A 14,423-nucleotide genomic window follows, 5' to 3' on the forward strand; every position below is an offset into this window, starting at 1 on the left:
TGTCATCAGCTACTGACTATTTTTGAACTCAGAGAAGGCTTTGTACGCGGAAGAAAAAAAAACTAAAAATATATATAAGCAACGTATAGCAATTGATTGGTCAGAAAAATTCAATAATTCAATGGAAGATTTTCTTTTTAAGTCAAAAGTATAGAGATCGTGAGAGTAAGCTACAAGCACATTTTATGGGATTGTGACCCAAGAAGAAAATTGGGAACCATTTCATATCGATGGGTCTAGGGTGGGTTCCATAAATAGAGCAAAAAATTAGGGACCCTGGGATCCGACTGATGGCCTAAATATCTCTGAAGCTGAAAAAAGACGTTACATTTACATCGTTTAAAGTCGAGGATGGAAAAGCCATGAAAGTGGACCCCCCCCCCCCCAAAAAAAAAGAGCCTGAAAAACTGAAAATAAAAAAATTAGAAATTAGGAAGTGAAAAAGAAAAAAAATTGGTTGGGGCGAGAGAGGCTCGAACTCTCGACCTCAGGATAACTCAGAAGCTATGAGACCTACGCGCTAGCCAACTGCGCCACCGCCCCTTGTTGATGCTAGCTGCAAACCACAAAATATATATTAGCTGAAAAGTCATCACAATAATTCAGCTGGGTCCTACTTTTCTTTTTAGAACATTCTCAGATGCAGACTTGTCATGGGAATGCTTTCCATTATTTCTGCATCTCCACCTGATATGAATGTAGCCAATGTGCCCATCTGCAAAAGGAAGATATTTTTGACCAGCCATGGATTTTTTCATGACCCATGCTGCTAGATCTACTCTTAGCCCTCCATTTATTTTCTGTAACTCTTTTCTATCTACTGTAGACAAGTTATTGTTCAGGTGTATTTTGATTTGAATCCAAGCATGTGAAAACAAATCCGAAGACTGATAAAGTGATCAATGCTATAACATTTGAATTTGTAGTTGATAAGTTACTGTACCATTAAACATAACTTCTGTAATTAAAAATTTATGTCCGCCATTTAAATAACGATTCAGAATGTAATTTTTGAACATTGAAGTGTCAACATAAATTATTATTAGTTATTACCATTACGTTTTTTTTTTTTGCCAATCAAAATATAAAAGAGCAAAACTGAATTTGTTGGTACAAATCAAATCAAGCCACCTAAAAATGGATTCTAATAATGGATTCTAATTTGTAGCCATTTAAGTTGTAAGCTTTTGAAAAGAGAATCAAAATCAAAGATCATGAGGGTCCTTCCCTAGTCAACACTCTGTAGATAAGTCACACGTGCATGGGTCCTATGATCTCTGGAGGCCATATGCAAAACGTAACAAGATATATACGAAGAAAATGTGAGTCACCACATTGTTGGAACTTAGCTCTTTAAACATTGTTTTGGACCCTTTTTACTTCTTGGCTACGGCCATTGGCCAAGATAAAAGAGATGGAAGTGAAACCTTTCCCAGAAGATAAAGGAGAAAAAAATGGCTTTAAGCCTCTGCACACCATACTGCCCTTATACGCTTTACATTGATGGGAACAGCCCTCATCTTCACTGCCTTCACCCCATCTCCACCCCTTACATTCTCCATCCCTACAACCCAATTATGCTCTTTTGTCACCGATTTTTTACTCCTCTAATCCAGATCTACCTTCGAAATTGTCCATGTCCTCTTTGGACGGAATTGGTTGCAAGTGCTTCTGGATTTGCTTCGTTCTCCACCACAGCTAAACGAACTTACGCACGTTGGTGAATTTTATTTCCTCAACAGCGAGTAACTCGATTTTCGCAATTACACTCTACTAGTTTACTTGGTATTTCTTGAGCGTCTTTGAGCCCTGTGTGTAGTGTCCCAACCGGTGTAGAAGGAAGCAAGATGGTGCTTTGGTGGTTGATACTCTTCAAGCAACGACATGGAGGTGGCGGCGGTAGTATTTTAGGGATGGAGCTGCTATTCTCTTGGTGGCTGCTAGCTAATGTTCTAGGATTTTCCATTTTCAATTATGGGCTTTCAAATTGTATTTGGGCCAAGCCTGTTAGGGACTTTAATTCTCTTTTGCAGGACCTACGGGCCTTATTTGCTGGGCCTACGTGCCTCTATTTGCTGGGGTCTTTTGTACCTCTTGTATTGTGGCGTACCATTTGAAACATCTAATACAAACTTTATTTTCTTCGACAAAAAAAAAAAAAAAAAACTCATCTCATTGGTGACAAAATGGGGTCCGGCCCAATGGCCCATTTGAAGGTTTTTTTTTCTTATGAGTTATGATAGAAACAATATTAGTCCATGTTTTTTTTTTTTTTTTTTTTTTTGAAAAACTAATGAGGATTAGGCGATATTAGCTTCTCTGTAACGGTCAGAAAGAGGCACCAAGGCACCCACACAACCCCGAAGGGGACCATTACAACCGGAAGCCCACCGCCCGTCCCTCAAAAGTGAATTTATTAAGAAGGAAACAAGATACAGAGAGAAGGGTGGGGGACTAGGCCTGACCACTCCTATACATATAACAAACATAAAAAGAGAACAACCACAATTAAGCAAACCGGTAAGTAGTACGTCCAGAAAAATCCTGACCAAAAGAACTAATCAAGAAATGAGGGATTGAATCCCACCACACTGACCCACTATTCAAGGCACCGTAGTTAGCCAGCTTATCTGCAACTTGATTTCCCTCCCTGAAGACATGAGAGACGTGTACCTGAAACTGGCTGATCGAATTAAGGCTATTCATCCATTGCACCCGCAGCCTCCACGGGGTTAAGCATGGCTTTTTAAAGTATTGTAAAGCCAACATAGAGTCTGTTTCAATCCATAAAGGGAACCAGCCTCTCTCTTTTGCCACCTTAATTACCTCAATCACAGCCAATAACTCTGCATCTATGGCACAAGAGACCTGAGCATTGCAAGAAAAAGCACCCAAGAAGGCCGCATCGCAGTTCCGGAAAACCGCTCCATAGCCAGCATGGTTAAGATCCCGGTAAGAACCATCAGAGTTAGCTTTAAACCAGCTTCTAGGGGGGATTGCCAAATCACTGGAATGAAGCGGGGGGCCGAGGGAAGAAGAGGTGAAATGCCCAAGTAGCCAAAGATGGGAATCTGACTTGAGGGAGAAGAGGCGGAGACAAAAGCTAAACCTGCAGATTCTTTTATGGACAGTAGGAAGAACTGTTTGAATCTAGAGGGGCAACACTCTCCACCTTCAAACTTTCTTTTATTACGTTCACTCCACAGGCACCAAAGTAAGTTGCAGACAGATATAAACCATAGCAATTTTGAAGATTGATTAAGCATAGAGAGGGTAGCATCAAGAAACAAGTCAGGCAGGGATGTACCTGGAGGGATAAGAAGCCTGAACATTTGATGGAGCCAAGCCCAAGAGGACGCGGCAACCACACACTCAAGAAATAGATGATCAATAGTTTCACTGTGTCTTCGGCAAAGATAACATCTTGAACAGAGCCTAGTACCACGACGCTGAAGCCGTTCATCGGTAGAAACTCGATTGAGAAGGGTTTTCCATGCCACCATTCTCTTTCGAGGTTGGATGGCCTGATGCCAGATCCGCGCACACCAAGGAGGTGCTGGAATGGGAGGAGACAACACCTGGTATGCCTCCTTGGACGACAAAGTGCCAGATGATGTTTCAGTCCAGATCAGTTGGTCCGGGGCAAGATCAGACGATATTGGGACTGCATTAATAACTTGGGCAACTTGGGGAAAGGCCCTGCAGAAGCTGGGGGGAAGGTTCCACTGACCATTCAAGATGAAGTCACCAACCTTGTCATTAAGGAGCTTCCTGACTTCCTCCTCATAGTCTATGGAGTGACTTACTGCCTCACCTAACCAATTATCTTTCCAAAACCTTATTGTAGAACCATCTCCCAAGAGCCATTGCACCCTTGCAAGAAGCCTTGGCCATAATTTTTTTAAGCCAAGCCAAATGGCAGATTTCTTATAAGACGAACAAGGGTGCAAACCCACTTGCAGAAAGCGATCATGAAGGAACCTCGCTGATGTAGAAGCCTTTGAAGCCATCTCCCAACATCTTTTTAATAACAATGATCTATTCAAAGCAAAAAGATCCTTTAAACCCAACCCTCCTTGAGATTTTGGAAAGCATATCGTACTCCAGGCTACAAGGGCAAATCCGTTCTTAAGTGGATCTCCCCTCCAAAAGAAGTTTCTCATCCAACTCTGTACTTTGTTAAGAAGGGACTTTGGCCATTCATAGATGTGGAAGCTGTAGATCAAGATGCTTTCAATTACGGAGGATATAAGTTGCAGTCTGCCTGCTTGCGACAGTTGTTTGCCTTTCCAGGAGCTAAGCTTACACCTCACTTTGTCTGCAATTGGAACCAAATGCACAGATTTCGGATGCCCAATAAAAATGGGAACACCGAGATAGGTGAAGGGAAACTGTCCTGGTCGTATTCCAAGTAAACCACAAGTTCTGTTCTGCCTTGGCAAAGCATATCTTCCCAAAAGTAAGTTTGATTTGGCTTTGTTGACCACCTGCCCAGAATTCACAGCATATTCATCCATAAAAGACATTAGATTTCTTAGGTGAGAAGGCTTACCCTGAAGAAATACCATAATATCATCCGCAAACAACACATGGGAAGGTGGGAAAACACTTGATGGCGCTGCAATTGTCCTTATCTTCCTTCTATTAACCAGAGAAGAAAGGCCACGACTTAGGACTTCTTCTGCTAGGCAAAACAGTAAAGGAGATAAAGGATCACCTTGACGGACACCCCTGGAGCATGTAAAGTACCCATTGACCTGCCCATTAACACTGACAGATATATATGCAGATTGCAAGATAGTGTGAATGTAGTTAACGAAGGTGGCATCAAACCCAAAGGCACGGAGGACACGAAGAAGAAAATTCCAGTCCAAAGTGTCAAAGGCTTTGCTGATGTTAAATTTAATAGCTAAATTCCCATACTTACATTTCTGGTCAAGGAGGTTCACACATTCTGAGGTCAGCACAATGGGATCAACAATGGACCGTCCTCTAATGAAGGCGCTTTGGTTAGGGGAGATGATACGAGAAGCTATTGGACCGAGCCTATCAGCCATAATTCTTGTGATAATCTTGAACACGAAGTTAGCAAGTGCAATTGGACGAAAGTCTGAGATGCTTTCAGCGTCTTCAAGCTTAGGAATTAAAATGAGGATGTTGGAGTTGAAATGCGGCATAATGTAACCATTAATGAAAAAACTCTGAACTGCCCGAGTTACATCATGAGCTACCACAGACCAACAAGAAGTGAAGAAACATCCTCCAAAACCATCAGGACCAGGAGCGCTATTGCCATCCATTTTCATAACGGCATCTCTAATTTCTTCAGCAGAAGGAGTGACAAGAAGAGAAGAGTTCTCCTCCTCCGTTACCATATGAGGGATGACCCTTTCCACTAGACCAGTGACCCCTATTTTATGATCTTGAGTGAAACAACTTTCAAAGTGTTGTACTGCATGTGTAGCAATAGCAGCCTGATCATTGTGCACCCTGTCCTCAACCAACAACGATGTAATTGAATTTTGAAGACGCCGAACCTTGACCATGTTATGAAGGAAAGTTGTGTTCCTGTCACCATCTTTTAGCCAACGTATTCTAGATTTGTCCCTTAAGAGAGTAGCTTGAAGAGATAGGGCCGCTAAATAACTGTTGTGGGCTGTATTTTCTACATTGAGTCTTTCATCAGATAAACCATGAGTGGATATTTCAGCTTGAACCGCATCTAAAGCTGCCTTTGAGTGAGTGACCTGAGCATGTACATCTCCCACTTGTTCTTTGCTCCATAATTTCAGCATGCCTTTTAGAGCCCATAATTTAGCTGCTAGGATAAATTGTGGGCACCCATGATAATGCAGACTGTTCTAGAACGATCGAACTAGGGCCAAGAAATCTGGTGTCTGCAACCACAAACTTTGAAACTTGAAAGGTGGTCTCGGGATAGCATCCAGCTTGGAGCAGGACACTAAAATGGGACAATGATCAGACGTAGCCTTTGTAAGTGTGCAACAATCCATTGAACTCCAGGAAGTCATCCACTCCATGTTCCCTAAAGCGCGGTCAAGCTTGACCTCAGTATGACCATTTGACCATGTGTAAGCTAGGCCTTTTGTGGGGATATCCAAAAGCTCACAATCAGAGCACATCTGACTAAACTCAAGGCATGAAGTTCCATTTGGCAGAGCTCCTCCACGCTTTTCATGCGCACCCAAGATGCAGTTAAAGTCTCCAAACACCAACCGGGGCCCCTGGCCATGCTGGGAATGAATTTGATTTAATTCTTGCCAGAGATGACGTCTACCGGCAATCGTAGTTTTGGCGTACACCGCCGTTAGTGTACAAGAAACCCCCTCAAAGCTACAAGATACTGAAATCTGTTGGTCTGAGGCCGAGATCACCTGTACTCTGAGAGCTTCATGACAAAGAAACCACATGTTGGGGGCTTGCAATCCCCGATTATTAGTAGTAACGAGCTGGAGACCCAAGGATCTCCAAAAGGAGAAAGGAACAGATTTAAACAAAATGAAAGGTTCTGAAATGCAAACAATTAAGGCTTTGTGAGCACGTACCATATTAGCTAAAGCCCGTCGTGTGTCATCGTTTCCCATGCCACGGGCGTTCCAATACAAAATCTTCATTAACAATTAAAGTGTTTTGCGCTCTTCTGGACTCGAGCGCGCAACCCAGGTTTGGGTTTAACTTTGACCTTGTCAGACCTTTTTTGAAGCTTCTTTGCTTTCTTTGTTACCACAGGCGTGAACTCTCCCTCCTCCAAAGCCTCATCCAACAATACTTCTGGTTTTCTAATGGGGATTACATCATTTGCATTGACTTCTTGGTTTCTAATAGAAGTCACATCATCTGTAGTTTCAAGTTCATTTCTGCCGGTTCCCACTTCTGGAGTACCATCCAACTTGCTAAAGCCCGGCGGGACACTGGCGATAGAAGAGCTGTCCTGAACCATAAGAGCATTCTTTGCATGGACTTGCACCGCTAGAGAAGTATCAATTTCTGGGATATTCAACGTTGGCTGAGCAATATCAGTGTGAGCGGCAACCAAACTACTTGGTGTCTCATTGGACTGCTCCCTTCTCATCCCTGACTCTCTCTTGGGCTGCCTGCGACGAGCTGTACGTGATTCCATAATTCTAACTGGACAACTTTTAATCTAAACTCTATTTCTATCTCACAAAATTAAAAATTATACATACACTTTTGATAAAGAATCTAAACAAACATTGCAGTCAATTCTTCATTAGTTTTTGGCGGAGAAATCTTATGTTCTCACATTCTATCTTTTATTACTCAATTAATTCTAAAAAATTAGAAGCTTTAATTACCTTAACTTATCACTGAGCTAACCTCAAAGTCTTTGAAGCTATGCGCGCAATGGTTGTTAAGTCCGACAGTAAATCTTGGATTCACTAGCTTAATTCAGGTCTAACAGTGATGCTGTAGAACATGGTAAAATCACTGCAGTATTTGCCTACTCATGATAGTGCTGGTCATATCTAACTTCTCTCGATCTCAAAGCATATATCGTGAGATAAATCTCATAAAAGATGAACTCATGCACCAAAAATGCCTCAGTAGCGTGTTGCTCGTGGCAAGGATCTGATCAGTTTAAGATTTTTACTAAATAAACAGAGTAATCTTCTCTGAGCCATATTTTCTTGGCCAAGTCATCCGATATGTTTCTTCGGATGTCGTCAAATTCAGACATTGTTTTGTGTTTCGGATAATGTGAACATCCAGTTCTAACATAGCATGATGTTAAAGAAGAGAATCACATCGTTGTTTATGATAGGTCATGTCCAGTTCATATCGATCATTTTCTTTCCATCTTGGTAAAGAACTGATGTAACGCGTACCATCACTACATAGGAACGTAATATATATTTGTAAGTTGTTACTGCATGTACGTACGTTGTTATTCAAGCCCGACGTACGTACACTCATTACTCTTCTTATAAGCAACTAAGAATTCGTATCCAAAAACGACGTATTCAAACATTTCCACCGTGGTACGTAATAGTTACATACAGCCGACGCTTCATTCGGTGATCCCAACTCTACTAAGCGAATCAACCAACTCAAATTGGGTGATAGAGAAGGCTTTCGGCATAAGCTTAACAAGATTTGGAGCAGTTCTGTGTTGTAAAAACACGAAATGGAGGAACTGGAGCACTGATTCACATCTGCGTAACAATCATAGGTTGTGAAAGAGAATCAAAATTGATCAAATCAAGATCATGAGGTTGCTCCTAGTCAACACTGAACACTAGTAGGCAAGGACTTGTAGATCAATTCTATATCACCGGTTGCTGCGTCATTTTTATGTGATTGGTATTTAGAAACTTAGATTGGAAATTGACCCCTTTTTACACTTTAATTGTTTTTTATCAGATAAATAACTCAAAAGCTACAATTAGTATTTCGTGAGTCGAACTCACAATCTCTCACTTACGAAGGAGAGACTATGCCACTAAATGGAGACCAAATGGTGTTGAGCTTTTTATACTAGAATTGTCCATGATAATAAGTATTCAATTAATAAATTCTCTATTTAGAAATTAATAAGTCTTCAATTCATTCCGTACCCCTGATATAACTTATAAGTATGTATAGTGAAATATTAACATTTACATGACCTAAACTAGTTTCAGCCATAACACCTCAAATTTGTTACTTATTCACTTCAACTTATAGAGGCCCTATAAGAAATAAAATGTAAAGATCGATTATGTTCCATCTAAACAGTACGCTCAGATAAACCATACAAATAAGTCTTAGATAAGCCATGCAATTAAGCTATATCAATAGTTCAATACGCTCAATTCTCTTTTTCTTCGCCACTCCAACTCCCACCAGGCTCATAATGCAGTAATACTCAATACACTCAATTGTCTTTTTCTTCGACACTCCAACTCCCAACTCGTCTGATAATGCAGTACAACCCAAAGGACAATAACATCCCAGGGCCGCAAGATCCAAAGTTTTAGCTTCAAGCTTATATTCTTCATAATTAGTAATGGTTTTCTCCAACATTGCATTTCAAATACTTAAAACATAAAAAAGTAAACTATTTTCTATTGGAATTATAAATAGTACCACAAATATTTAAAACATAATATAATCTTTATATATGATTTATCCAGGTATACTAGGTATACAACACAAATGAAAACGAGAAACTTGGTAACATGGGCGGATCTAGGTAGTAGCTTGGGCGGGCTGGAGCCCGTCTGAGATTTTTAGGCTTAAAAAAAAAAATTAGATGTATACTTTAATTGATGTTTAATTAATGTGGGTTTAAATGTTTAATTGATGTGGGTAAGTGGGTTTAATTGATTTCAAAACTTATCAAGGTCGATCCGTGAGTCTTCTTTCTGCTGTGCAATTGTTGTGGGTTTAATTGATTTCAATACTTATCATTTTATCAATTGTTGTGCTATCTCAGTATCTCGGCCAGGAGCTTGGCCTCATTCGAATGCCGAGTAATCAGTTCAAGTTTATAGAGTTAACTTTGCAGATTGGGCTTGGGTTTATTTGCTAGCTATTTCGTCCTATCCATGGCTTTATATTCAGAACAAACTTTTGGGTTGAAAAAAAAAACTATATATATGATGTATATTTTTTGTTTATATGTATGTTTGTTTCACGAAGCTCACCCGAATTCTCAAATTATCGAAGTCAAACTCCTCTCTGGCTCTCCCATTCTCTCTGTCCATCACAAATTCTCATTCTTCATGTTCTTCTTCTTCTTCTTCTTCTTCTTCACAAAAAGGCCTAACTTACGGACTAAATTCAATCTTTGAACACTTGAACTCTTAGGTTCTCATCTCCCCACTCTTGCATTCGCACACTTGTGCATAATTGTACTAAAAAAAAAATTGGGCTTCACCCAAAGGGACACATAAATATGTAGCTCTCTTTATTTTCGAATCCTAGATCCGCCACTGCTTGGTAACATTGCTATGAAAGGTGTGTGACTGACTATACAGACATAATCGAAGTGCATTACTAAGCGCTATAAATAATAATCGAAAGGTGTGTAATTTCTATAAATAATAAAAGATGTGAGAAAACATTACTAAGCGCTAGATTTAATGGGAAGTGCATGCAAGAACACCAATATTTTGTGTTCATTCTTGGCGGCCAAAATTTTTGGAGAATCAATATTTCTCCATTAACATTAGAGACTTAATAAAAAAAAGAGTTATGCCTAGGTCTAAATATACTCTCGAGAGAGGGGAACACAGCTTTTCTCCTAGGAAGAGCAGCCGCCGCATCTTCTTTTTGCTCCGTCCGACGGCACGTCAACACGACATCGTCGTCGGACGGGCCTCATGGTCTTCTCATTGGTCTGCTCTTCTTTTTTGGGATAGGAGGCATGCTTGGGGTTGGAATAAGCACCTTGGCTTTGGGATTGTTCGACGCCTGGATCTCTTCTCGATCCGGTGCGCTTTGGACGAGGACTATGGAATGGCGGCGCTATTGGGCATGAGGTCAAGCACAACAGGATCCGCGTAGTAGCGGTGAGGGATTTGCTTATTATAGCTGAGTTGCAGTGGCTTCTTCATGGTTGTTTGGGTACTGAGTTCATCTTTCTTGGCTAGGGCGAAGGACAGTGGTTTCTCGTGCTTCCAGATTTGGTCAGACATGGTATGCATGAGGCGATGTATGGCAATTACTAGTAGGGTTTAGGCCTGGGCATACTCGAGCCGAGTCGGTTCCAGGCCCAAACCGAAATATTCGGAAATCCCATTTCTGGAACCGAACACCATATTCTTGCTAGCTTGGGCCGAATTCTTGAATCGGAGCAGGTCGGTTTCGGTTGTATTATGGGCCCAAATTTTTTATTTTCAAGCCTACTATTTCTGCTTACTATAAGTCAATTTTCAGCCCAGTTGGACTTTTTTCCAATCCATTTTCAGCATTACAACATCCAAGTGTAACATTACAAACAAGAATATTTTATTTTCAAGCCTACTATTTCTGCTTACTATAAGTCAATTTTCAGCCCAGTTGGACTTTTCCAGTCCATTTTCAGCATTACAACATCCAAGTGTTACATTACAAACAAGAATATTAAAATCCAAGCATTCAAACTTGCAAATGCATCATCCTAACAATACAAACTTGCAGCAAATCTAACATCTAAGCATTTCAAGATTCAAACCTGCAGCAAATCTAATATCTAAGCATTTCTAACATTTCAAACCTGCAGCATATCGAGCATCTAAGCATTGCAAACCTACAGGCTGCAGCAACTCTAACATCTAACTATCTAAGCATTCCAAACCTGCAGCATATCTAACAGTTTAAACTTTAAACCTGCAGCAAATCTAACAACACAAATCCAAGCAAACATGCAGCAAATGAAAGCATTTCAAACCTGTTTAAAAAAAAACAGTTAAATTCAAAGCAAAGAAGCTAAATCAGTTAAGTTATTACAAACCAACTAGCAAATTAAGTGTTGCTGCAATGCTACCAACAGTCTAAAGAAACAGAATAATAATAATAACTTGATGCCATCAAAAAAGGCTTCAGCAGCTCACTTCACCATGCCATTCACTTCATTCCTCAGTTGCTGTGACCTGAGTAGTAACCCCAGATTCTAGTTCAAGAAAAATAAAACAAAGAAACATTAGTGGGAGAACATATATTAGACACAAGTCACACAACAACTAAAAAACAGATGCAAATACATATAATGACTTCAAAGCAGCAGTAAGCAAACAATCAAAGTAGCAATTTGATTGGAGTAATAATTTCAGTAACAAAGCATTCCGATTTCTAAGTGACAATTTATCAATTTGAGTAACCCTAATTTCAACAATGACTAACAAGCATTCCGACTTTCTGAGTAACAATTCTGAGTACCAAACAATACTCACAAACAATAAGTAGAAACAAATCAATTTCATAATCTGACCTTATTTTCAACAATAAAAAACAACGTCAGACAAAAACGTCCAACTCTATTACAACACACAAGCAACTCAGACATAAGGTATCCCAACAATCAAATTAAAGCAAAGTACAAATCAAAGATGTAAAACCCTAAACAATACCCCATCAGAAATCGAAGTAGAAAAACCTAGATCTAAATTCCCAATTTCACTAACAGCAGCACATATCGGAGCTCGGATGACAGACATAAGGTATCCCAACAATCAAAAGCAAAGTACAAATCAAAGATGTAAAACCCTAAACAATACCCCATCAGAAATCGAAGTAGAAAACCCTAGATCTAAATTCCCAATTTCAGTAACAGCAGCACATACTGGAGCTCGGATGATAGATAGACGTCCGAGATGGCTGAGAGAGGCCGGAGACTCTTAGATTGAGGCCGGAGATTGGGTGGTGAACTGGTGTTCGTACGGAGAGTTGAGAGAGAGACAGAGCTGGCTGCGGGTTTAAGAACTCGAATGAAATGAGAGAGAGCGCCTGTGTGGTCTTAGTGATAAGGTATACAGAAAGGAAAAATAAATCAATCATCTATTGGCATGTAATATATATATATATATATATATATATATATATATATATATATATATATATATATATATGGAAAATCGGTCGGGTCGGTTTGAAAACGGTCGGAAAATTGTCCAACACCGATTCCGAACCGCATATAGTCGGTTTCGGTTCGGCAAATGTGGGTTTTTTCCTCTCTTCATTCGGTTCGAAAACCGACCCATATTTTCCGGTTCGAAACGGTCGGAAAACCGTTTTGCATTCGGTTATGCCCAGGCCTAGTAGGGTTTGTGTTCGTGAGGGTGGTGCGCTGGGCCTCAAGCTGGGCTTCCATGTTACTGGGCTAGGGGCTGGGCCTGACTTGGTTTGGACTCAGTCTTTTAGGGTTTTTTTAATCAATTTCCTTGGGTTTTTAAGCTAGCATTGTTCTCTAGGGTTAGCCTCCTAGGGTTTCAAGAAATAAATTAGGGTTAGTGCTTGGTTCCGTTCCGGTGCTTTCTTTAATTTTAGGATGATGTTTCATATTAGGTTGCCCTAGTTATATTGTTTCATTTGGTTTCGGCTATAGGGTTCTCTAAGGATGACTCAATCTTGTCGTAGGTCTCTTTTTAGGTGAGTTGTTCCTTGTAATGTTATCTACCTTTAATATTAATGGATTGACACCCAATTCTCTCAAAAAAGAAAGAGTTATGCCCAAAGCATTTGTATAAATATTAAGATTTGAAGTTTCGATCTGTGAGAAGCGAAATTTCGGTCGGCCCCACTCTACTAAGCTAAATCAACAAAATCAAACTGGTTTGATAGAAAAGTTTCTCGGCATAAGCTTACAACAACTGTTAAACTAAACTGTCTAGTGTTCTTGAACTCATAGAACATCCAGAACGATGCAGAAACCAACTACCACATCGCAGAAGCATCTTAATTACCCTTCACCAATACGGTCAAGAACTCAAGATACACTACAAGTGCAACTTAAATCTAGGAAAATCTGACTTAACTGGCCAGCTGCTATATGCTGCAAGGAAGAGTACGTTCGTCGATTTAGACATCCTATCACCCCTCAATACTGCCCTTTTTAAAACATAGAACACACTATGGTAAATGGTAAATGCATGCATCATGAACAAACGCGCGTCTTGAAAGATTCCTTATGCACGAACAAATAGAGAGACCAAAATTTCCCACAAATTTCTTAGTTCGTGTCCATCTAACAAATGAAACTTCAAGAAAGGAAATAGGTATTTCATCTACGATTCAACATCAATTGAATGATAGGATAACAGGTAATTAAGACACTGTTTCAGAGGCTTGTTTAGTAGCTCGAACATACTTGGCTAGTTGGCTGAGCCTAGACTACCAGGGCACAACATCACCCCAACGATAATTTAGAATCAGCTACACAATTTTTTCTTCTTCATCCCTCCTATAAATTTTCGGTTGCTCTAACTTGATCACGCTACCCTAATAGATACAAATACAAGTAGATTTATGTTTGTTTCCTTCTCTAAAAGTCAAAATTGGAAGATGAAGTACACTTGTGAACAGACCAAGTGATAAGGCCAAAGACTAAGAGCGAGTCTAGGACGTTTCAAAATTAAAATGGCTGATCATGGCAAAAGGGAATTCTTGTCCCACCAAATATCAACCTCTCATGGATTATCGACTAGGATAAGATGTATAAAAACTCCCAATTGAATTTAGTGTACCATATGAAGATTGCAGAGGACAAAGAAACTATATCCACAACCAAAACCTGAGATTTTAGAAGTCTAAAACGGTGGAGCGTCCCTTTTGAAAGGGAACCATCTTTTTGTCGCTTAGAGTTAAAAGATATCCAAAAGGAACAAACATCAAGTTGCTATAGACATTCAAGTTCATCAAATTCTGTATAAGAAATCCAGTTGAATAATTGATTCAGCAATAAGAATAACAAACAATCCAAA

At 39.9% G+C, this 14,423-nt stretch overlaps 1 non-coding gene across 1 annotated transcript; it reads right to left on the bottom strand.

Moving 5' to 3' along the window:
- Positions 1 to 458: 458 nt before the first annotated feature.
- On the bottom strand, positions 459 to 543 carry TRNAM-CAU (transfer RNA methionine (anticodon CAU)). Its single transcript is given in 2 exon segments — positions 459 to 494; positions 506 to 543. It is a non-coding gene; the product is annotated as a tRNA-Met (tRNA).
- Positions 544 to 14,423: the final 13,880 nt, after the last annotated feature.

The sequence above is a fragment of the Rosa rugosa genome, chromosome 3, assembly GCF_958449725.1.
Source record: "Rosa rugosa chromosome 3, drRosRugo1.1, whole genome shotgun sequence".
In the NCBI taxonomy this organism is placed as follows: Eukaryota; Viridiplantae; Streptophyta; class Magnoliopsida; order Rosales; family Rosaceae; genus Rosa; species Rosa rugosa.